At 41.9% G+C, this 23,588-nt stretch overlaps 1 protein-coding gene across 8 annotated transcripts in view; it reads right to left on the reverse strand.

Moving 5' to 3' along the window:
- ndst3 (N-deacetylase/N-sulfotransferase (heparan glucosaminyl) 3) overlaps window positions 1–23,588 on the reverse strand; it is a 595,362-nt gene that overhangs the window by 260,403 nt on the left and 311,371 nt on the right. The window contains exon 1 of one of the 8 annotated variants that reach the window (XM_059988773.1): window positions 5,089–5,389. The exons of 6 other annotated variants lie outside the window; for them this stretch is intronic. The gene's annotated coding sequence lies outside the window, so the exon portion shown is untranslated. Of the gene's footprint in view, window positions 1–4,948; window positions 4,971–5,088; window positions 5,390–23,588 lie in introns of those variants that run through there. One more of the 8 variants, XM_059988780.1, reaches the window with a different exon arrangement.

The following is a 23,588-nucleotide window of genomic DNA, read 5'->3' on the forward strand; positions in this document are numbered from 1 at the left end:
GTCATTTCACACAAACAACAGGTACTGCAGAGATTAATTCTACAACCAATATTCTTTCTATAAAAGTACTGCTTTATTTTGGTAAAATGAAGCAATAAACCTTTCATATCAGAGTGATTATATTTAGAATTTCAGAAAGGTTTCTTCAAATCAACTTGGATTTCTTTTTCATAATTCTTTAATACTGCTGCAATATCCTGCTACATTGAATTTCAACTTCCCCGCATAACCAATATACCACAATTTAAATGATTACTACTAAACTCAGCAAGGAACTCGGTAATGAACTAAACACTATTTCTAAAAGTTGAAATAAGACACAATGCAACACAGTAAAACAATTATTCTTTCAGTGAAATTGAAGTGCCCATAGAACTGGTAAATACCAATCACTCATGCAAAAATGCAGCAAACAACACTGGAGAAATAACAGTATCAGAAGATATTGAGAGTGACTCAAAACATTGTAATTTATAGGGAAAGTGAACTAATTCCGTAGATTCAACACACCTTTATATTTCACAGACTCCTGGGTTATATTCTTTCTTTCAACACTAGAGGGCAACTGTTCCCAATGTTAACAGGGCACCAAAATGGAAAACTATAACCAGAAAACCCCTCCCACTCCGGAAATGCCTTGGAAATAAATTTAAAACGTACATTAATGTAGCTTAAACAAAGCATCGGCCTGGAGATTTTAAGAAATTTATTTTGCAGAGGCAGTTTAGACATACAGTTCAGTGATGAATGATTATTTATCTTTGAGTAGTAGATATCACTTCATTTTAATTTTAAACCTTTAAACAAATTACCTGTAAATTATTCAAAGAACAGAAAAAAAGGAAATGCTTATTAATTATTATAAGTGATGCAAAATAAATTATTTATGTTTTAATAGATTTTACTAAGGTTACCCATTTTCCTTCTCTTTCTCAATCTCCTTCACCAAAACACATAACTTACCAAAATAGTTGTGTACGATTGAATTGTCTGAAAGGACCATGTTGATAAAAGGAATACATTCATATATCACCTCATCAAGTCACATTCTGAAATATAATTCTTGTGTGTAGGGACATTTGAAATGGTAACCTTCACACATCAAAATTGTACAAAGAGTATCTGTTTTGGTGGTGTAGGGGTCATGCAAATGTTAGCCAGGCCAGGGTCCAGCTTATGTTTATCTAGGATCAGCTTCATGTCTCATTGTAAATGATTGCTACTGACATTGCCACTTACATACTGAATTTTCAGAAACAGAATCCAATATTAAGATGTAACTTCCTTTAATTAAGACAAGCACTTTATGGAATGTAGTTTAACCTTGAACATTGGAATATATCACTATATAGTAAAGCAACACACAAAACGCTGGAGGAACTCAGCAGGCCAGACAGCATCCATGGAAAGTGTACAGTCAACATTTCGGGCTGAGACTCTTCATCAGGACTCAAGAGATTTCTCTTGTTTGTGATTGGACTACATAGTAACTTACTATTTCCTTCAGAAAATGTTTTCTATTTCGACGGGGTGGGAGAGATTGTTATCAGTTTTAGTTATTTCTGTTGTTTCAAAGGTACCAAACTAACAAATTTCGGAAAGGTGAAGAAAACACCACCCAATAAACAGTTAATATTCCACCACTTGCAGTTTACAATGTTTACCATGCAGCCCACACAACCACAGTAACAAAAGCAGGTATCCATATTCTCATTTTTAATAATAGCTAAAATATAGTGAACTTAACACACTTTTGATTCAAGCAAACTCCCCAGTTTGATATCAGATGGAAGCCTGGTTTGGTGGATTTAGTTTTTTTGTGTTTTGGATCTATTACATTTGATAAAAGGTTCTTCAGTGGAAAGAAGTTTATTTCAACTAAGACCCTGAAATGATATGAAGCAAACCTCTTGAATATATGGAATTAAAAAAAGCAGGAGATGTTGGAATAAATGGGGTTACTTTCTCTGGTATTTTGCCTCAAAATCTGACTTATTTTTAATAAGTACACAAATAACATTTGAAAGGATTACAAATGAAACAACTGAGGCAAATAAATTCACCATTTGTGTACAAGTGATCCACACCGCAATTTAAGTCTCTTGATGCTTTGATAATAAATGTTGCAATAGAGCCTAACAATGGTACTTGATGATTTTGTGATGAACTAGTGGTTTGTGGGAACAAATTAAAAGGTATCCTTTTTGTAACAACATTTCTTCTGAGTTTTATATTCTCCATTTTTGCAGAGCAATAGAAGTCTGCCTCACTTTGGTACGTTAGGGAAATCCCTTAGCACTTTCAATGAAATTTATGCCATTCACTATTTGCTAGAAAACAGCTCTCTGCCTGGTTACACAAACAAGGTGCAACTCTAAAGTGCATTTATATAGATGGACTGCAGCTTAATTAATTTACCTGACCTTTCCATACACACTCAAATTTTAAAGTCTCCAACAAACAATAGCTCACTTCAGAATTTATCTGCCATATTCCAAAATGAACTTTTCAGCATTTTCTGACTCCCTGCGACCACTATCTGTACTATCTTACCAGAAGAAGAACAGCATTGGTAACCTCTAACATCAAATGTGGGTGTAAAGGGGTCAAGCTTTCTGCAAGCCATGCAAATCTGTAATACTCTGACATTGCTGGCAACTTCAATAGACTCAGCAGAGAGAATCCGCAAATAGAAGTGACATGTGCTTTGAAAAACAGTTGAGGCATTTCAATAACATGGTTTGATGCATTCTGTACTACCTGACTCTGGTCTAACCAAATGCTTTCTGATGCTACCAGTCACTGGCACTGGCTGAATGCAGAACTGCCTGTTCCTTGGCTACTTTAAAAAGGAAATAATTGTTGTTCAGAACCTGCGTGTACAGTTTTATATAATGACTCTCCATTCTCTGTGAATACAGGTTCAATTATTAATGATGAATGATGAATCAGCTGTCATCCGTTCATACTGCTCTAATATTAAGAACACAAGATTCTGCAGATGCTGGGAAACCAGAATAATGCACACACAAAATGCTGGATTTTGATTAAGGACCTCGGTCCGAAATGTGAACTAATTATTTCCTTCTGTTGATGCTGCCTGACTTGCTGAGTTCCCATAGCATTTTGTGTGTGTTGCTCAAATATTAAGAAGCAGTTTACCTCCAACATAATTTAAACACATCAGATGTAAATACCGCTTGTTTGTGGTAGCATCATTGAAGCTGAACAATGTCCCAACACTGTCAGCAGGTGAAAATAAAAGCAATACTTCCACTTAAAAGGAAAACAACATTCTTTAAAAAGTTTACTTAACATTTGAAGGGAGCAGAAAAAAGTTCCAAAAGACTTTGGTGATCTTTTAATGATGAAATGGGCATTGTTTAGCATAGAAGCACTAATGATATTTTAATATTTTCAAAGCAAATCCAAGTTATTTTAAAATGAGTTACTGAAACTGTAACAGAAAGCATAGAATTCCACAATGTACATAAAGATTGCTTAAGCTGTTTGTAAAGTGCTCTTAGTTTCTGATTTGCAGTTAGTGGCAGTGGTTTCCTTGTGCGATATTCTCTACCTAGCTCATGTCAGAATGGTAATGAATCAAAATCCCTGTCACTAGTTCAAGTTAATCAGTTGCACAGGTTTTACTCATGTTAAGCTGCAGTGTGATAAGAGCACTTGGACAACTCCTTTATATATTTGAGCAGTCAATACTTGAAGCAGCCTCTTAGATATTTGGCCATTGCTCTGTGACACCTTGACAACTGCTTTTTAGTACATTTGATCATTTATTTATTACTCAGTGTAGTATCTCCATGTACCTGCACTTTTCAGATGTCCCAACTATTGCAATTTATCAAAATATATGATTGTTCAGCATCAGGAGGATAAATCCCATACCACAGTAACATGCTACTTTCAAAAAGTTAACTCCTCCCTTCGCTATCTATAAGTGGTTAGCAAGGTCAGTTTTATTTTGCAAAGTGCTTTAGAGAGTACACTATATCACAATGTACCTGAAACTCCTGCTTAACATACAGAATATTATCACTTTACTCCGCTCGAGCAAGGAAATTATTTAAACCGTCTGGGTTTAATCTTACTTTATTTTTGCATTGCCCGCAATAATCTTTCCTAGGCTTTAATACAATGCAGGATTATGAAGATTTGCATGCTCGCTGTCATTTTTATTTTTCACCATCCCCCTCCAAACTTCTCCACCCACCCAACCACTGAATCAACAGGAATTGAATGAAGCCAGAGCAGAACAGGTCTATGACGAGCACTGGGAAGGTTACAGAGTTATGATTAAAGTGTGGTTTTGTACAGACGATGTTAGTTTGTCCAAACTGTGCTAACTGATTCAGTACTATGACTATTTTCTGAGAAATTAATGGTGTAACAATTAGCTTCAACCATTTCCTTCTGAACTGTTAAAATTAAGCATGCTGTGTTCTCTATGATAGTACATAAGTAGGCATTTTTTCAAGATTTTGTATTTTTATTGATAATGCAATGTTATACTTGATACCATTTTTAAGCAGAGTGGATTTGTGCTTTCTGTAAATACAGCAGAATTTAAACAATTACACTGTATGCTGCACATGCCTAACATTCTACATTAGAAACTAAGAATGGAAAATTTAAATAATATATTATGGAATATTAAAATTGTTTATTTTTCTTCCTGTTCTTCGAACTAGAATGCTCCAGTTGTATTGTACTGGTATATTAAAAAAAAGCAAGCAAGGTACTTACAAAAGAGTTTTGTGTAAAATAATTGAAAGAAAGCAGGATGTTCATTGCTGAAACAGTTGCACTGTTGGAGAGATTCAGAGCTCTCCTTTGTCAGGCGCTTGCTGAGATAAGTGATCAACAGCAGTTTCCAAGGCATTCAGGAAATACCCCTAAGCATTTAAACCTTAGATTTAATAATTTAGCTCACCACATTTCACACCAAAACTGCCACTTTATGCTCTCTGCTCGAACAGCTGCACACAGAAAGCCCTTAAACATCCCACAACTCCTGTGATTCGACACTTGGTAACTCAGTCACATTCTATACCGTCCCTCTTTGAGACTCACCCAGCCGGAATGGTTTAATGCTCTATTCAAGATTATGTTCATTGCAATCTCTTCTTTGACACAAGGATTATAGCAGGGCACATTTTGCTGCAAACAAGGTCCACTTCATCACGACAGAACAGCAACAGCGGTGATCCCTCCTTCATCTGAAGCAAGTCTGTCGCTGCTACATGGAAGTCAGTAGAAATAGCTGTAAAGCAGTGTGATTGACAGAAACAGCCAATTCTCCCGGCTAATCATTGTAAAGACCTTCAAGGACTAGGAGCCATTTTGGTGTCATCCAGATAGTGGGTTGTTACACATGAATACATTCTGTTCTGAGCTAATTCAGTGTTCGACTGAATTCCACTCAGTCAAGTGATTGATTGGAAACTCCCGAAGGATCTTCAGATCTGCCACAATGCACTTGCGCGAGAAAGTGCCATCCTTTCAGATCAGACTCACGACAGGCACAGGAGTAAAATATCATGTGCTACTACAGATGCTGGGACCTGAAGATTTCACAAACAAGCCTTTATTTTATCATTTAAAAACACAATCACCACAGTTTCTTTGGTCTGTTAGATCTGTTGCCAATTCTTGTGGGAACATAATTAAGAAAATACTTAGCAAAGACAGTGGCTATCTTGTTTTCACACACAATCTCATACAGCTGAAACACATTCCAGGGTCAGGGGCTGAATGTATTTCCCATGCATTTGTGATCAATCTGAAGTGCTTCTATGGAAAATAATATTTCTAACAATTGCTTTAATTATTAACGCATCTGTATATGTGAACTGAACTCTTAGTTTAGCTACATGCTTTTTCAGCAAATCTGCTATGATTTATACATCATGTTTAAAATACATTATAAATAGATATTGACTTTCCACGGAGCAGAAAAACACAGAACTTTAAAACAATGCAACATCAAAATTTACCAACTGTTCAAGAATTTTTCCAACGGCATAGGGATAAATGTATAGGGTTAAAAACATATCAAATGCTGCCGGGCAGTAAGTTGTTAACTTTACCACAAAGGTATGGAACCTAAATCTATAGTTTGGGTGTGTATTGCAATTGCAGATAAATAAACTGAGCAACTGCCACACTCCTGTCTATTTGTCTTCTCTCTGCCCATTGAAACAACACAAAAACACATGCACAATTCTTCCCCATGAAGCAGGAACGTATTTGGCTTTGCCATTACTATTTCTCTGTGATGGATATTTGCTTCGTGGCCCAGGGGGGTCTCATGTTTTGCAAAGTTTGCTTTCTAAATACACCAGCTGCCACATGTAAGATGAAATAGATGTAAGTAAACTTTGAACTATGCTTTGTTTAGCTTCTGGTCGTAAATGGGAGTCAGTCTTCAGTTCTCAAAATATAAATTAAAGCAGTAATCAGCTTGCAGTTAAAACAAAGCTTTGCAAACAAGCTCTGTACATGGCAAATGCTCTGTAAGTAGAAAGATTTAACTCATGATACATGGTTTATTACTCCAAAAACTGCTATATGAGACAAAGGGCTATTTAATTCGGCTTGTTTCAAAACAGGCTCTGCTGCCTATGTTGCTTAGTTGAAAGAAGCTTGAAGACCAGATGGATAATAGCATTTAGCAATCAATAACTGATCCATTCATGTTGGGAGTTTTAAGGAAGTTAATTTCAAAGCATTAATTGGGTAGGCTGAGAACTGTGCAGACGTTTTATGTAAAAAGGGTATCCGAGGAATAAACATATAAAGTCACCAACTGAAATGTTGTTGTTCGTCCTTCGGAGTCGAAGACAACCACGACTTCTGTCAAGTGGCTGTGGGTCCAGAGGCGACCGGTGAGGCCAATTCGGGCCCTGAAAGCTCACCCACATGTGGGACACATGAGGGTAGGTGCTGCAGTGGAAGTGGAGGTAGCTCAAGACTTGCACGCAATGCGTTTCCTCTGAGCCTCTGCGGTGCTTCTGATTTCTGCTGCATACGCTCCTTTAGTGGTCCTGCTCCAGCAGGTTGGGCGGTCCAGAGCAAGCAATTCCCAGCTACTGGGATTGATGTTGAGTTCTTTGAGGGACACTTTGAGGCAGTCTTTGAAACGTTTCTTCTGCCCTCCAACTGAGCGCTTGCCCTGGCTCAGCTCTCCATACAGCAGCTGTTTTGGTAGTCGACTGTCAGACATCCTGACGACGTGGCCAGCCCATCTGGCTTGGGCTTTCTGTAGGAGGATGTAGACGCTGTGGGTGCTAGCCCGCTCCAGGACCTCCGTATCTGGGACTTTGTCCTGCCATCGTACATGGAGAAGTCTGCGGAGGCAGCTCAAGTGGAAGTGGTTGAGCTGTTTAGTGTGTCTGCTGTAGACAGTCCAGGTCTCGCTGGCATAGAGGAGGGTGGTGAGAACCACTGCTCGGTAGACCTTCAGCTTGGTGGTAAGGCTGAGTCCTCTCCGCTCTCATACATTCTCACGGAGTCTCCCAAAGGTGGCACTGGCTTTGGCAATTCTGTTGCTGATCTCTGCATCTATGTTCACCACCCATGATAGAGTACTGCCCAGATAAGTAAAGCTGTCGACTGCCAGTAACTTCTGCCCCTTTACTGTGATGTGTGGTTCCTGGTAGGGCTTTCCGGGGTGGGCTGGTACATAACTTCGGTCTTTTTGGTGCTGATTGTAAGTCTGAAGTTGTCACAGGCTCGTGAGAGGCAGTCCATTTCTCACTGCATCTTCTGCAGTGTGCTGGTGTTGAGGGTGAATCATCAGTGAATAAGAGGTCTCTGATGATGGTCTCCTTTACCTTTGTAACAGCCTGTAGACGCCGGAGGTTGAATAGCCCACCACCAGTCCTGTATCTGACGTGTATACCATCCTGACAATCGCGAAAGACATCATTTAGCATAGCAGAGAAGACCATGCTAAAGAGGGTAGGGGTGAGAACGCATCCTTGCCTCACACTGTTCGTCACTGGGAAGGTTTCTGACTCATCACCATCATCCAAAACTTTCACCATCATGCCATCGTGGAACTGCCGAACAATCGTGATGAACCTGCTAGGACAGCTAAACTTCTCCATTATCTTCCAAAAGCCATCTCTGCTGACTATCAAATGCCTTGGTCAGATCAACGAAGGTCATAAAGAGGTCACTGTGCTGCTCTTGACATTTTTCCTGGAGTTGGCGTGCAGCAAATATCTCATCAACAGTTCCACATTCTGCACAGAAGCCACACTGGCTTTCTGGGAGGAGATCTTGCTCAAGGTGTTGGAGAAGGCGATTAAGCAGGACACGAGCCAAGATTTTCCCAGCTATGGACAGGAGGGAGATGCCTTGGTGATTGTCACAAGACTGGCGGTTGCCTTTCCTCTTGTAGATGTGGACTATACTGGCATCTTTCAACTGTTGCGGGAGACCTTTCCTTCGTTCCACATAGACTGGAAGAGCTCAGTCAGCTTCTGCATCATGAATGGGCCTCCTGCTTTGTAGACTTCAGCAGGGATTGCATCTGATCCTGGTGCTTTGCTACAAGAAAGTTGCCTGATGGCTTTTCTGACTTCTTCTGTGGGGAGGTTGTCAAGGTCCAGGTTGATCTCCACCTGAGGTATGCGAGCAATGGCCTCATCATTGATGTCGGTAGGGCGGTTGAGGACCTGGTTGAAGTGTTCAGCCTATCTCACCAAAATCCGCTTTTTCTCTGTCAGCAGCCGAGTCCCATCTGCACTGAGGAGGGGGGAGGAGCCAGAGGACTGAGGTCCATACATAGCCTTCAAAGCGTCATAGATACGCTTGGTGTCGTGACTGTCTGCGTAGCCCTGGATCTCATTGGCCTTATTGCTGAACCAGACATCCTGCATCTCACAGAGTTTCTTCTGCACTTTCCGTCTTGCACTGGCGAAGGCATCTATCTTTGTTTGTGAAGTGGGATCGTTCTGGTGCGCTCTGAACAGTCGGTGTTTCTCTGACAACAGTGCCTGTATCTCCATGTCGTTCTGATCGAACCAGTCTTGATGTCTACGGATTGCTGGTCCGAGGTGTTCGAGAGCGGTAGAGTAGACTGCATCTCCGAAAGCCATCCGCTGCTCCTCAATGCTGGAGTGGTCATCCTGGGGTGTGTCAAGCAGCCTGCTATCTAGGTCTTCATGAAATTCTTCTGCAACTACGCTGCTCTTCAGCTTGGAGACATTGAGCCTCTTTGCAGTCTTCTGACCTTGGGGTCTTCTCACAGGCAGGATGCGAAGTTTAAACTTGGACACTACGAGTCGATGATCCGTCCAGCAGTCGGCACCACACATGGCCTTTGTCACTCTCACGTCTTGCCAGTCCCTCTTTCTGGTGATGACATAGTCAATCAGATGCCAGTGCCTAGAGCGTGGATGCATCCAAGATGTCTTGTTATGGGTAGGGAGGCAGAATAGGGTGTTGGTGATGACAAGGTCATGCGTAGTGCATGTCTTGAGGAGCAGCAGGCCATTGCTGTTATACTTGCCAATACCATGTCTTCCAAGAATCCCTTCCCAGGTCTGGTAACCTGTCCCCACTCTGGCGTTAAAGTCCCCGAGGACAATAAGCTTCTCTGGCTGTGGGACTGCTGCTATGAGGGCATCAAGTTCTTCATAGGACTTTGATGTCATCTGGGTTGGTCATTGTTGGGGCATATGCGCTGATCAGCATTGTACTCCTCTTTGCCAAGTGGGAGCCGAAGTGTCATCGGGCCCTCGTTGATGCTCTCTGGAAGCTTGGCAAGTTTATGAGCGAGGTGGGATCGGATGGCAAATCCAACGCCAGCCTCTCGTCGTTCAGTGCTTCTGCGACCGCTCCAGAAGAAGGTGTACCCACCACCACGTTCTGTAAGCTGGCCCTTGTCCGCTAGGCGTGTTTCGCCGAGTGCTGCAATGTCCACGTTATAGCGGGCTAGTTCTTTGGCGACCAGTGCTGTTCTTCTTTCAGGTCTGACAGCCTTGGTGACGTCAAGCAGAGTTCGCACGTTCCACGTGCTAAGGTTGAGCACCTTCACTTTTGTCTTCTTTGTAGTTCGACCACTGAGTGGGATCCCCACCAGCCACGGTGTGCTGGCCAGGGTAAGATGAAGCAGGCTATGTCCGAGGCACCTTTTCTAGCCCCTTCCTCCATGGAGGTGAGTAGAGCGATTCCTAAAGAGGACTGCTCAGACACCCAGGGGGCTGCCGAGCTCCACTGCTGCTTCATTCCAGTGGAGAACGACCCAATGCCCTGGGCCGCCTGTGTGCAGGTTTGTGACTACAGCTTCCAGTGTATCCACACCTGCTGCTTCGCCGCTCGCCCATCGCCACAGGACTTGAAGTTTTTTAGTGGCATGGGTTTGGAGTCGTGACTTGCACTTGACTTGGATTAAAGTGAGGGAGTTGTGCAAATCGTCAGCCTCACTCTCTCGTCCCGACCTATCTGTATCCAGTTGCAAGACGGAGTCGAGACGGCTGGAGATAAGTCGGGATGCAGTGGATGGCCAGCAGTGTCCTACGTGTCTCACTGTGCCCTGATTGCGCTCCACAACGCTTTGCTGGGTCCGCCTTTCCGCCTTTCTACTCGTTGGACCGCCAAGTGGTGGTCTCCTCCGCGTAGTCCGCGGAATTCAGTCTTCGCATGCGTAGGTAGACAAGCTCTAACTGACTGAGGGTTTGAGGCCCATCGGCTACCCTCACCAGGTTTTGCCGGACAGTCGAAGCCGTTGCCCGGGGTGTGGCCGCTGTTGCATGCAAACAGCTATGAGGAACCACTGGTGAGAGCTGAGTGTCAGGTGAGGACCAATGCGGACGAACTACTCAGAAGAGTACGACGTGTTCCCTGTCAGAGGTACTACCTCTCCCTGACACCCCTACACCCCAGAATGGGGTAAGAAACATCGAAAACCCTGAAAAAACACGTGAACTAGAGTCCATTACTCCAGCTTCAATTTCTCCAATGGAAAATTTGTTCACTTGCATTATTGGAATGTCTTTTTTAGTTTATAGGAATTGTATCTGTTCTGGAAATCCTTTGTTCTTTGAGGTTTAGAAAAGTTTTGTGTTTTAGAAATGGTTTGTAATTTGAAAATATTTAAGACAGAAATCCTCTGAGTTTTACATTTGCTTTAAGAAGTTTGGATTTAAACATGTATCACTGTAAATAAATTAATTAGAAACATAGAAAATCTACAGCGCAATACAGGCCCTTCGGCCCACAAAGTTGTACCGAACATGTCCTTATCTTAGAAATTACTAGGCTTCCCATAGTCCTCTATTTTTCTGAGCTCCAAGTACCTATCCAGAAGTCTCTTAAAAGACCCTATCATATCCACCTGCACCACTGTTGCAAGCAGCCCATTCCACGCACTCACCACTCTCTGAGTAAAAAAAACTTACCCCTGACATCTCCTCTGTACCTACTCCCCAGCACCTTAAACCTGTGTCCTCTTGTGGCAACCATTTCAGCCCTGGGAAAAAGCTTCTGCCTATCCACACGATCAATGCCTCTCATTATCTTATACACCTCGATCAGGTCACCTCTCATCTTTATCCTCATCCATGTATTTTAAAACTATTTTGTTAGCTGAAGTATCTTCTCCTTAGTAAGGAGAGGGAATCCACTGCTCAAATGGTGGGTAATGGCAGCTAAGCTCCCTGTGGAGAGTGAACAGTGAAATGAACAAGTCATTAAAGACTGTGCAGTTACAATATAATCTCCCTTTCATGAGGGTACTCGTGGCTATTTATATCTGATGGGGTTTAAGGTCTCATTTGTGTTTAGAATCGTACTGTCGGCAAACCCAACATCATCACAGTTGCCATCTAAAGCGATCACATTCTACCAGAAGTGTTATTTTAGAAAGAATTATTAATCCAACACAATTCTGAGACCCCTTGACTAGTGCTATGACAGCTCACTTGGTGCTACAAAATGGCCAACATCCTCGAAAAGAGCAAGCTGTCGACGTTTCGGGCCAAGACCCTTCATCAGGACTGGAGGAAAAAAAGAGAAGTCAGAGTAGGAAAGTTGGGGGGGGGGGGTGCGCAGGGGCTTAAGAAGTACAAGGCAGTAGGTGCTAGATGAAACTCAGAAGGGGAGGGGTGAAGTAAAGAGCTGGGAGTCAAGTCAGTTGGTGAAAGAGATAAAGGGCTGGAGAAGGGGAAATCTAATACAAGAGGACAGAATGCCATAGAAGAAAGGGAAGGGGAAACAGAAAATAGGGTGTTGTTGAGTGTGTTGGAAGAGTAATACCTTATATTCTATCTGAATAGCCTCCAAGCTGATGTCACACGAACATCAATTTCTCGAGCTTCTGGTAATTGCCCCCCATCCCTTCACCATTCCCCTCCTTGCCTGCCCATCACCTCCCTCTGGTGATCCTTCCCCTACCCTTTCATTCATGGCCTTCTGTCCTCTCCTATCAGATACCCCCTTCTCCAGCCCTTTACCTCTCTCACCAATCAAATTCCCAGCTATTTTTTCACTCCTCCCCCTTCCAGTTTTACCAATCAACTTGTACTATGTCCTCCTCTTCCCCATCTTGTTCTGTGACTCCTCATCTCTCTTCTTCAGTCCTGATGCAGGTTCTCAGCCTGAAATGTCAACTGTTTGTTCTTTCCCATAGATGCTGCCTGGCCTGCTGAGTCCTCAGCATTTTGTGTGTGTTGCTTAGATTTCCAACATCTATAGCTTTTCTCTTCTTTGTCATGTGATTTACAGGTGCATCCTTTATGGGCCTTGCAGAGGCTAAAGCCCTAGAATTATGTCTAAGACAAGCAAATACACCAAAACCAGTCCTAATGTACTGACTCTAATTACGTTAGGGATGTGGTGGAATGAGATCTTGCTACCTGGTCAGCTACTGGATGGAGAATACACAGAGGTAACCTGCTTCCATGTTGGTTAACATGAATGAATATTTATGAAATATTATTGACAAATGTTAATACGAGTGTTACAAATCCTGGGACATACTGTTGTACTCTTACACAGCTATGGTAATAAATAGGTAACAGACAAGTAAAAGTTGTCGGGGTAAACCTTACTATGGTAATAGTGGCATATTTGGATAGCAGTAGAAGGATCAGTCCGAGTCAGCATGGATTTATGAAGGGGAAATCATGCTTGACTAATCTTCTGGAATTTTTTGAGGATGTAACTATGAAAATGGACAAGGGAGAGCCAGTGGATGCAGTGTACCTGGACTTTCAGAAAGCCTTTGATAAGGTTTTTAGGAGATTAGTGGGCAAAATTAGAGCACATGGTATTGGGAATAGGGTACTAACATGGATAGAAAATTGGTTGGCAGACAGGAAACAAAGAGTAAGGATTAACGGGTCCTTTTCAGTATGGCAGGCAGTGACTAGTGGGGTACCGCAAGGCTCAGTGCAGACATTAATGATTTAGATGAAGGGATTAAAAGTAACATTCACAAATTTGCAGATGACACAAAGTTGGGTGGCAGTGTGAAATGTGAGAATTTTAGGAGAATGCAGACTTGGACAGGTTGGATGAGTGGGCAGATGCAGTTTAATGTGGATAAATGTGAGGTTATCCATTTTGGTGGCAAGAACAGGAAGGTGGATTACTATCTGAATGGTGTCAAGTTAGGGAAAGGGGAAGTACAATGAGAGCTAGGTGTTCTTGTACATTAATCATTGAAAATAAGCATGCAGGGACAGCAGGCTGTGAAGAAAGCTAATGGCATGTTGGCCTTCATAACAAGGGGAGTTGAGTATAGGAACAAAGAGGTCCTCCTGCAGATGTACAGGGCCCTGGTGAGACCACACCTGGAGTATTGTGTTCAGTTTTAGTCTCTAAATTTGAGGAAGGACGTTCTTGCTATTGAAGGAGTGCAGAGTAGGTTCACAAAGTTAATTCCTGGGATGGCGGGACTGTCATATGTTGAAAGATTGGAGCGACTGGGCTTGTATACACTGGAATTCAGAAGGATGAGAGGGGATCTGATTGAAACATATAAGATTATTAAGGGATTGGACATGCTAAAGGCAGGAAACATGTTCCCGATGTTGGGGGAGTCCAGAACCAGAGGCCACAGTTTAAGAATAAGGGGTAGGCATTTAGAATGGAGTTCAGGAAAAACTTTTTCACCCAGAGAGTTGTGGATCTGTGGAATGCTCTGCCTCAAAAGGCAATGGAGGCCAATTCTCTGGATGCTTTCAAGAAAGAGTTAGATAGAGCTCTTAAAGATAGCGGAATCAAAGGATATGGGGGGAAGGCAGGAACGAGGTACTGATTGTGTATGATCAGCCGTGATCACATTGAATGGCGGTGCTGGCTAGAAGGGCCAAATGGCCTACTCCTGCATCTATTGTCTATAAAGGAGGCCAGCGTTTGATAGTACAGTATAAATAACAAATAAAAACAACCAATTTTAAGAATTCTCCTAGATACTACTGTATCCAATTCCAAAGAATTTCCATCACAGTAAAAATATGAAGCTGATGGTGAAGATAAGGTTTTGGGTATGCAGCCCTATAAAAAGATAAGCAAATACATTCTGTACACAAGCAGGAATCACTGATTTGCAAAGCCCACCAAGGATTTGGACATAATCATGGTAGTGAACAAGCCATTCCTGCAAAATTATACTGGTGGTCTTACACGTTGAGTGATTGTAAGCAATTCATTGCAAATAGTAAAGAATGTTTGGCCAATAATAGAGGATCATGTTATGTTTTGTAACACTAGAAACTAATTGAAAGAAGAACACAGGAGCCAGGATAAGCTTTATCTACTCAGTTTCTCTTCAGTGAGGCACTCACATGTGACATGGTGGCGTAATGACATATACCATTCACGTGCTTCTTACATATAACACAAAATGAATTATGTAAACTAACAAGGCTTAATCAAATAGTATATTTAAATACACTACAGATCAGTCACAAGTCAAACTAAACCAACTGCACCAATGCAAGTATGGTAAATTGATTATATTGGCTTATGTCTGGCTTCCCAAGGCCACCCACCTTATGGGAAACCTAAGAGGTATAATGGATTTTTGTACGGCTAGTCTCCTTAAGTTCTTGCAGTGAGACTGCAACCACCAGAAAACTCCAAAACTCTGAATGCGAGTCTTTCTTCAGTGGTAAAGGCTTCCAAGCTACGTGCAGACAAACAGACGTATAAGCGGAGTATGGCACTCCACACCAACTGCAATCAACTGGCATCATGGAGCGAAGGCAGTGAGAGATAAAGCAGGCCTAGCAAAACTAAAGTAGGCTACCATTGTACCTGAAGTGCAACTGTCCATAAACAAAGTGTCAATTGCAAAAACAGGAGCACACAAGAATGTTACATCTTATTTCTTAGAGTACCATGACCACCTAAATACATCACTGATTGCTAACTCAGATTAACCATCACCTACACTAGATGCATCTCTTCTCAAGCAATTGACAGAGCTTATGGAAATTCAAGATAAAGTAAAAGAACCTGATAAGACATTTTTGAAACCACCCAAAGGGGACTGGGTCCAAGAAAATAAATTCCATAACAATAATCCAAACCCTAGTTTCCATCATAGATGCAAACCTCAAAGTAAATTTATTATCAAAATCCTTTTCTTACAGGAATTCTCAGTAAATACAAGAAACACAATAGAATCAATGAAAGACTGCTCCCAACAGTGTAGACAACAACCAATGTACAAAAACAAAAATCCAACAAGCTATACAAATACAAAAAATACAAAAATACAAAATTCTCCTGTTAGGAGAATGCAGGATGACTTGGATAGGCTGGGTGAGTGGGCAGATACTTGGCAGATGACGTTTAATGTGAATAAGTGTGAGGTTATCCACTTTGGGAGTAAGAACAGGAAAGCAGATTATTATCTGAGCGGTGTAGAGTTAGGTAAGGGAGAAATACAAAGAGATCTAGGAGTCCTTGTTCATCAGTCACTGAAGGTGAATGAGCAAGTGCAGCAGGCAGTGAAGAAGGCTAATGGAATGTTGGCCTTTATTACAAAGGGAATTGAGTACAAGAGCAAGGAAATCCTCTTGCATTTGTACAGGGCCCTGGTGAGACCACACCTGGAATATTGTGTACAGTTTTGGTCTCCAGGGTTAAGGAAGGACATCCTGGCTGTAGAGGAAGTGCAGCGTAGATTCACAAGGTTAATTCCTGGGATGTCTGGACTGTCTTACTCAGAAAGGTTAGAGAGACTGGGCTTGTACACGCTGGAATTAAGGAGATTGAGAGGGGATCTGATTGAAACATATAAGATTATTAAGGGATTGGACAAGATAGAGACAGGAAATATGTTCCAGATGCTGGGAGAGTCCAGTACCAGAGGGCATGGTTTGAGAATAAGGGGTAGGTCATTTAGGACAGAGTTAAGGAAAAACTTCTTCTCCCAGAGAGTTGTGGGGGTCTGGAACGCACTGCCTCGGAAGGTAGTGGAGTCCAATTCTCTGGATGCTTTCAAGAAGGAGCTAGATAGGTATCTTATGGATAGGGGAATCAAGGGATATGGGGACAAGGCAGGAACCGGGTATTGATAGTAGATGATCAGCCATGATCTCAGAATGGCGGTGCAGCCTCAAAGAGCCAAATGGTCTACTTCTGCACCTATTGTCTATTGTCTAAAAAGAAAAAGAATATATAAATAAAGAAATAGATAAACAAGCAGGCAAGCAATAAATATCAAGAACATAAAATGAAGAATTCTTGAAAGTGAATCATATATGGCCTCCAAATAGTAGTCAAAATGTGGGGTTGAGTTTGCAAAGTGAGTTAGAAAAGGCATGTAATAAGGGTAATGTCATAGTTGTAATGCGGGACTTCAATATGAAAGGGGATTAGGAAAATCAGGTTGGTGTCAGATCACAAGAGAGGGAATTTGTTGAAAGCCCATGAAGTGGCTTTTGAGAGCAGCTTGTGCCTGATCTTACTCGGGGAAAGGCCATCTTAGAATGTGTATTGTGTAATAACCCAGATCTTATTACAGAGCTTAATGTAAAGGAACCCTCAGGAGGCAGGGATCATAATGTGACTGAATTCATACTACAATTTGAGAGGATGAAGCACAAGTCACAGGATCAGTATCGAAATGGAATAAAAAGGAATTACAGAAGCATGAGAGAAGAGCCTGCCCAGGTGGATTGGTGGAGGATACTGGTGGGGATGACGGCAGAGCAGAAGTGGCTGATGTTTCTGGGATAGTTCACAAGGTGCAGGATAGATATGTCCCACAGAGGAAGAAGTTCTCAAATGACAGGGCCAGGCAACAGTGGCTGACAAGGGAAATTAAGGACTGCATAAAAGCCAAGGAAAGGGCATATAATGTAGCAAAAGTGGGAAGTTGGATGATTGGGAAGCTTTTAAAATCCAACAAAGGGCAACTAAAAAAGCTCTAAGGGAAAATATGAGGGAAAACTAGCCAATAATATAAAGCAGGATAATCAAAGATTTCTTTTCAGTTATACGAAGAGGAAAAGGGAGGTGAGAGTTGATATCAGACCACTGGAAAATGATGCTGGTGAGGTAGTAATTGGGGACAAAGATATAGCAGATGAACTTAATGGGTACTTTGCATTAGTCTTCACTGTGGAATACACTAGCAGTGTACCAGATGTCCTTGGTTGTCAGGGAGCGGGGGTGAGTGGAATTGCTATTACAAAGGAAAAAGTGCTAGGCAAACTCAAAGGTCTTAAGGTGGAAAGTCACCTGGACCAGATAGACTACATCCCAGAGTCCTGAGGGAGGTTGCTGAAGAGATAATAGATGGATTGATCATGATCTTTCAAGGATCATTGACGCTGGCATGGTCCCAGAGGATTGGAAGATTGGAAATGTCAATCCACTAAGAAGTGAGGAAGGCAAAAGAAAGGAAATTATAGGCCAGTTAACCTAACCTCAGTGTTTGGAAAAGTGTTGGAGTCCATTATTAAGGATGAGGTTTCAGGGTACTTGGAGACTAATGATAAAATAATTCAAAGTCAGCATGATTTTTGGAAAGGGTAATCTTGCCTGACAGATCTGTTAGAGTTTTTCGGGGAAGTAACAAGCAGAATGGACAAAGGGGAGGCAGTGGATGTCATTTACCTGGATTTTCAGATGATGTTTGATAAGGTGCCATACATGAGGCTGCTCAACAAGATAAAATCCTATGGTGTTACAGGTAAGATGCTGGCATGGAGGGCGAAATGGCTGACATGCAGGAGGCAGTGAGTAGGATTAAAGAGGGCCTTTTCTGGTTGGCTGCCAGTGAGTAATGGTGTTCCTCAGGGGTCAGTATTGGAACCTCTACTTTTCACATTATTTGTTAATGATTTGGATAATGGAATTGACGGCTTTGCGGCAAAGTTTGTGGACAATACAAATATAAATGGAGGGGTAGGTAGTGCTGAAGATGCAATGTGATTGCAGCAGGACTTAGACAAATTGGAAAAATGGGCAAAAAAGTGGTAGATGGATGCAGTGTTGGGAAATGTAGGAAAATGCATTTTGGTAAAAGGACCAATATTATCCAAAATAGACTATTATCAAGGGGGATAAAGTTCAAAAATTGAGGTGCTGAGGGATTTTTGAGTCCTCGTGCAAGACTCCCAGAAGGTTAATTTACAGGTCAAGTCTGTGGTAAAGAAGACAAATGCAATGTTGGCATTTATTTCAAGGGGAGTAGAATATAAAAGCAAGGAGATAATGCTGAGCATTTATAAGACACTAGTTAGGCCTCACTTGGAGTATTGTCAACAGTTTTGGGCCCCATATCTCAGAAAGGATGTGTTGTCATTGGAGAGAGTCCAGGGGAAGTTCATGAGGATGATATGGGAATGAAGGGGTTAACATATGAGGAGCATTTCGTAGCTTCGGGTCTGTTTTCACTGGAATTTAGAAAAGTGTGGGGGGGGGGATCTCACTGAAACCTTCTGAATGTTGAAATAACTAGATAAGGTGGATGAGGAGAGGATGCTTCCTCTGGTGTAGGTATCTAGAACTAGACAGCACAGCTTCAAAATCGAGCAGTGACCTTCTATAGATGTAAGAAGAAATTCTTTTATCCAGAGAATAGCAAATCTGTAGAATGCTCTGCCACTGACTGTGGTGGAGGCCAAGTCTGTGGGTATATTTAAGGCAAAAGTTGATAATACCTTGATTGGTCAGGGCATCAAAGGATATGGCAAGAAGGCAGGTGTATGGGGTTGAGTGGGATCCAGGATCAGCCCCATGATGGACTGGCGGAGCAGATTCGATGGACTGAATGGTCTAATTCTGTTCCCGTCCCTTATGTTCTTATGGCCTAAGTGAGTTCATTTCAGTGGGAATAGTGTAGTGATGGGGAATATAAAGTTGAGTGAAATTATCCGTTCTGCTTCAAAAGCCTGATAGTTGAGTAATAAAAGCTGTTACTGAACCTGGTGCTGTGTATCCTGAGGCTTCTGTATCTTCTTCCTGATGGCAGCAGAGAGACGGGAGCATGGCCTTGGTGGGTCATTGGTGATGAATGCTGCTTTCCTGCAACAGCACTCCATGTAGATGTGCTCGATGCTGAGGAGAGTGCGTACAATCAGCCCGCCCCTCACCTCTGTTCCTGGCACTTGGGCTTTCCTGTCTATCTGGACTGGCGTTTAAATTATCCATGCACTGGGTAGTGCCCCAGTCTAGAATCTGGTTCCCGGTGCCACAATACACTTGGGCCAAAGCCATTCTCGATCTCACCAAATCGGCCTGACGTTTGGAGCAATCCAACCTCACACCCAGATCAGGTGGACAGGTATCAAAACTCTTCCGCATCAACTCCATTCCAAATCACTTACTCCATCTCCAGCAGCAATACAAACTCTGTCTGCGACCCTGGCTCGAACATGTTGTGCCTCACAATGGCCCAGCATGGCTCATCCCCCAAACCAGCCTTGCCTCTGCCTGCCTTCTCACTGTCTGGTGATGGTTGCCCCACCCCAGCGTCAGTGAGAAAGCCAAGGTCCTGATTATTTTCACCTGCACTCATCCCAACCTGCGCAGGTCCCAGGAATCTATTCCAGCTATCAAAAGTCATCCTCGAAAAATTAGGTCAAACAATGTTATTGCCAAAATCTAATGAAATAGAAATTTTAATTCAAAAAGGAAAGATTAAAAAAATTATATCTTGTATGTATAATTTGATTCAAAAACAGGCAATTAAACAAGGAGTCCATAAGTCAAGACAAAAATGGGAAAGTGATTTGAATATTAAAATTGAAGAAACAAATTGGTCAAGACTATGTCTTGATAGTATGACAAATACAATAAATGTCCGGTTAAGATTAGTGCAATATAATTTTCTACATCAATTATATATTACACCACAAAAATAAATTAATTAAATCCAAATTTATCTGATCAGTGTTTCCAATGTAACCAAGAAACTGGTACTTTTTTACATTCTACATGGTCTTGTTCTAAAATTCAACCTTTTTGGACAAATTTAAGACTTTTACTGGAACAAATTACAGGAACACAACTTCCTCATAATCCAATATTACTCTTACTAGGTGATATTGAAGGGATAATACCAAAACCCAAACTAAATAAATATCAGAAAGAATTCATAAAAATTGCACTGGCAGTAGCCAAAAAGGCTATTGCAGTTACTTGGAAATCGGATACATATTTAAGTATAGATTGTTGGAAGAAAGAAATTTATGGCTGTATTCCTCTAGAAAAAATTACTTATAATTTAAGAGATAAATATGAAACATTTCTGAAAATTTGGTGCCCTTTTTTACAAAAGGCAGGACTAAATATATAGGTGCTCTGAAGATGAAACAATTGGTTACTTGGGGAAAGAAATAAATATATATACTAAAGTCATTACGAACTCCATGGAGCATGTGGAGCTCTACCAACAACCAGGCACTCTTTCTTTTCTTTCTTTCTTTCTCTTTTTTTCTATAGGGAAACTAGGGGGGAGGCGTTAAGGGGAGGGGGGGAAATATACATTTTTTTTCCATACTTTACTCTGTAATCACTTAAAAACGCAATAAAAAAAAGTTTTCAAAAAAAAAGTCATCCTCGTTTCTTTCCATTTCAGTGAAATCTGTAATCCTGCCATGAAGGCTTTATGAAGAATTACACCTGCAAACAGAGAAATGTTTGTCACAAAAAGAATACAATCTCAAGGCAGAATCTTGACCTGAATGCCAAACTTGTACTTGCCTCCACTGATGCTGCATGACCTGCTGATTTCTTCCTACAGTTTTTGCGACATAAATGCCTGTCTGGGTGAGTTGGACTGAAGGAGCTGTTTCACTGATGCATAATTCAATTACTCTATACTTTGAAACCTAGAGCTCGAGCTTTTCCACTTGACAACAGTTCCCACACCAGGTTACGAATCATAAGCAGTCACCTAAAGCTGCCACATGCTACACGTTGTGTGTTTGAGTGAGACATTCCGCCAGACTGATCTGCCTTTAATCTGGATGGATAACAGTAATGTGGACCTGGCTCCCTCAGAATTTCCACAGAAACTCTTGGCAAAGAATTTGGGAAAGCTTCCTCTAACACTGTGCTATAGAACAAGCCTATGAAAAGTGGGCGATCTGCTAATCTCTTTAGAGGATTAAACAGGAGACTGAGAGCAGTAGTGAGTGTCCTAAAGCTACCACAATATCAGGGAGTTTGGATCAGCACTATATGGGCTCAGATAGGGAAACATATTCAAAGTTTAAAGTTGAAAGTTCTAAGTAAGTTTATTATTCAAGTACATCTGTGTCACCATATACGACTCTGAGATTCATTTTTCTGTTGGCATACTCAATAAATCCAATAATAGAAACAGTGCTGGTTCCCAGCGACAGTGTTTCATGTAGATGTGCCCAATGGTGGGGAGGAATTTACCCACGATGGATTGGGCCATATCCACTACATTTGTTGGATTTTCTGTTCCAGGGTATTAGAGTGTTTCCATAACAACCCATGATGCAACCAGTCAATAAACTCTCCACCATATACCTATAGAAGCTTGTCAAAGTTTCAGATATCATGCAGAATCTTCACAAACTTTTAAGAAAGTCGAGGCACTGCCATGCTTTGCAAAGGCACTTACCATAAGACCATAAGACAAAGGAGCAGAAGGCAGCCATTCGGCCCATCGAGTCTGCTCTGCCATTTCATCATGAGCTTATCCAATGTCCGCTTTCGTCCCATTCCCCTGCGTTCTCACCATAATCTTTGATGCCCTGACTACTCAGATACCTATCAATCTCTGCCTTAAATACACCCAATGACTTGGCCTCCACTGCCGCCCTCTGGCTAAAGAAATTTTTTTTGCATCTCTGTTCTGAATGGGTGCCCTGCAATCCTCAAGTCATGCCCTCTCGTACTAGACTCCCCCACCATGGGAAACAACTTTGCCACATCCGCTCTGTCCATGCCCTTTGACATTCGAAATGTTACTATGAGGTCCTCCCTCATTCTTCTAAACTCCAAAGAGCACAGTCCAAGAGCGGTCAAACATTCCTCATATGTTAACCCTCTCATTCCCAGAATCATTCTAGTGAAACTTCTCTGAACCCTCTCCAATGTCAGCACATCCTTTCTTAAATAAGGAGCCCAAAACTGCACATAATATTCCAAATGAGGTCTTACCAGTGCCTTATAGAGCCTCAACATCACATCCCTGCTCCTATACTCTATTCCTCTAGAAATGAATGCCAACATTGCATTCGCCTTCTTCACCACTGATTCAACCTGGAGGTTAACCTTAAGGGTATCCTGCATGAGGACTCCCAAATCCTGTTGCATCTCAGAACTTTGAATTCTCTCCCCACTTAAATAATAGTCTGCCCATTTATTTCTTCTACCAAAGTGCATGACCGTACACTTTCCGACATTATAATTCATTTGCCACTTCTTTGCCCATTCCCCCAACCTATTCAAGACTCTCTGCAGTCTTACATGCTGGACCCAGGACAGATCCTCTGAAATGATAACACCAAGGAATTTAAAGTTGCTGACAATCCACATCTCTGATTCCTCCAATGAGGGCTGGCTCAGGAATCTCCAGTTTCCTCCTCCTGAATTCAAGAATCATCTCCCTGCTCTTGCTGACATTGAATGAGAGGTCGTTGGTATGGCTCCAAATCAGCAAAATTTTCAGTCTCTCTCCTGTAAGCTGAAACGTCATGGCAGCGGTGGTGTTAGAAAACGTAAATACGGCATTGGAGCTGTACTTGGCCTCACAGTCATATGCATGAAGTGAGTAGAGCAGGGAGCTAAGCTCTTGTGGTGCACCTGTGTTGATCGTGATTGTGAGGAGATGTTGCTGCCTATCTAAACTGACTGGGGTTTGCAAGTGAGGAAATCAAGGATCCAGATGCACAAGGTATTGAGGCCTAGGACTTGAACCTTATTGATTAGTTTTGCTGGCTTGATAGTATTGATTGCTGGATTGTATATCGCCTCCCAGATACCAGGGGTCAGGGATATCTTGGATCAGGTTCAGACCATTTTTAAGGAGGAGAGTGAGTAAAATGATACACATTGACAGCAATGACATGGGTAGGAAAAGCAAGGTGGTCCTGAAGAGAGAATTTAGAAAACTAGGC

Source organism: Hypanus sabinus, chromosome 14, assembly GCF_030144855.1.
Source record: "Hypanus sabinus isolate sHypSab1 chromosome 14, sHypSab1.hap1, whole genome shotgun sequence".
In the NCBI taxonomy this organism is placed as follows: domain Eukaryota; kingdom Metazoa; phylum Chordata; class Chondrichthyes; order Myliobatiformes; family Dasyatidae; genus Hypanus; species Hypanus sabinus.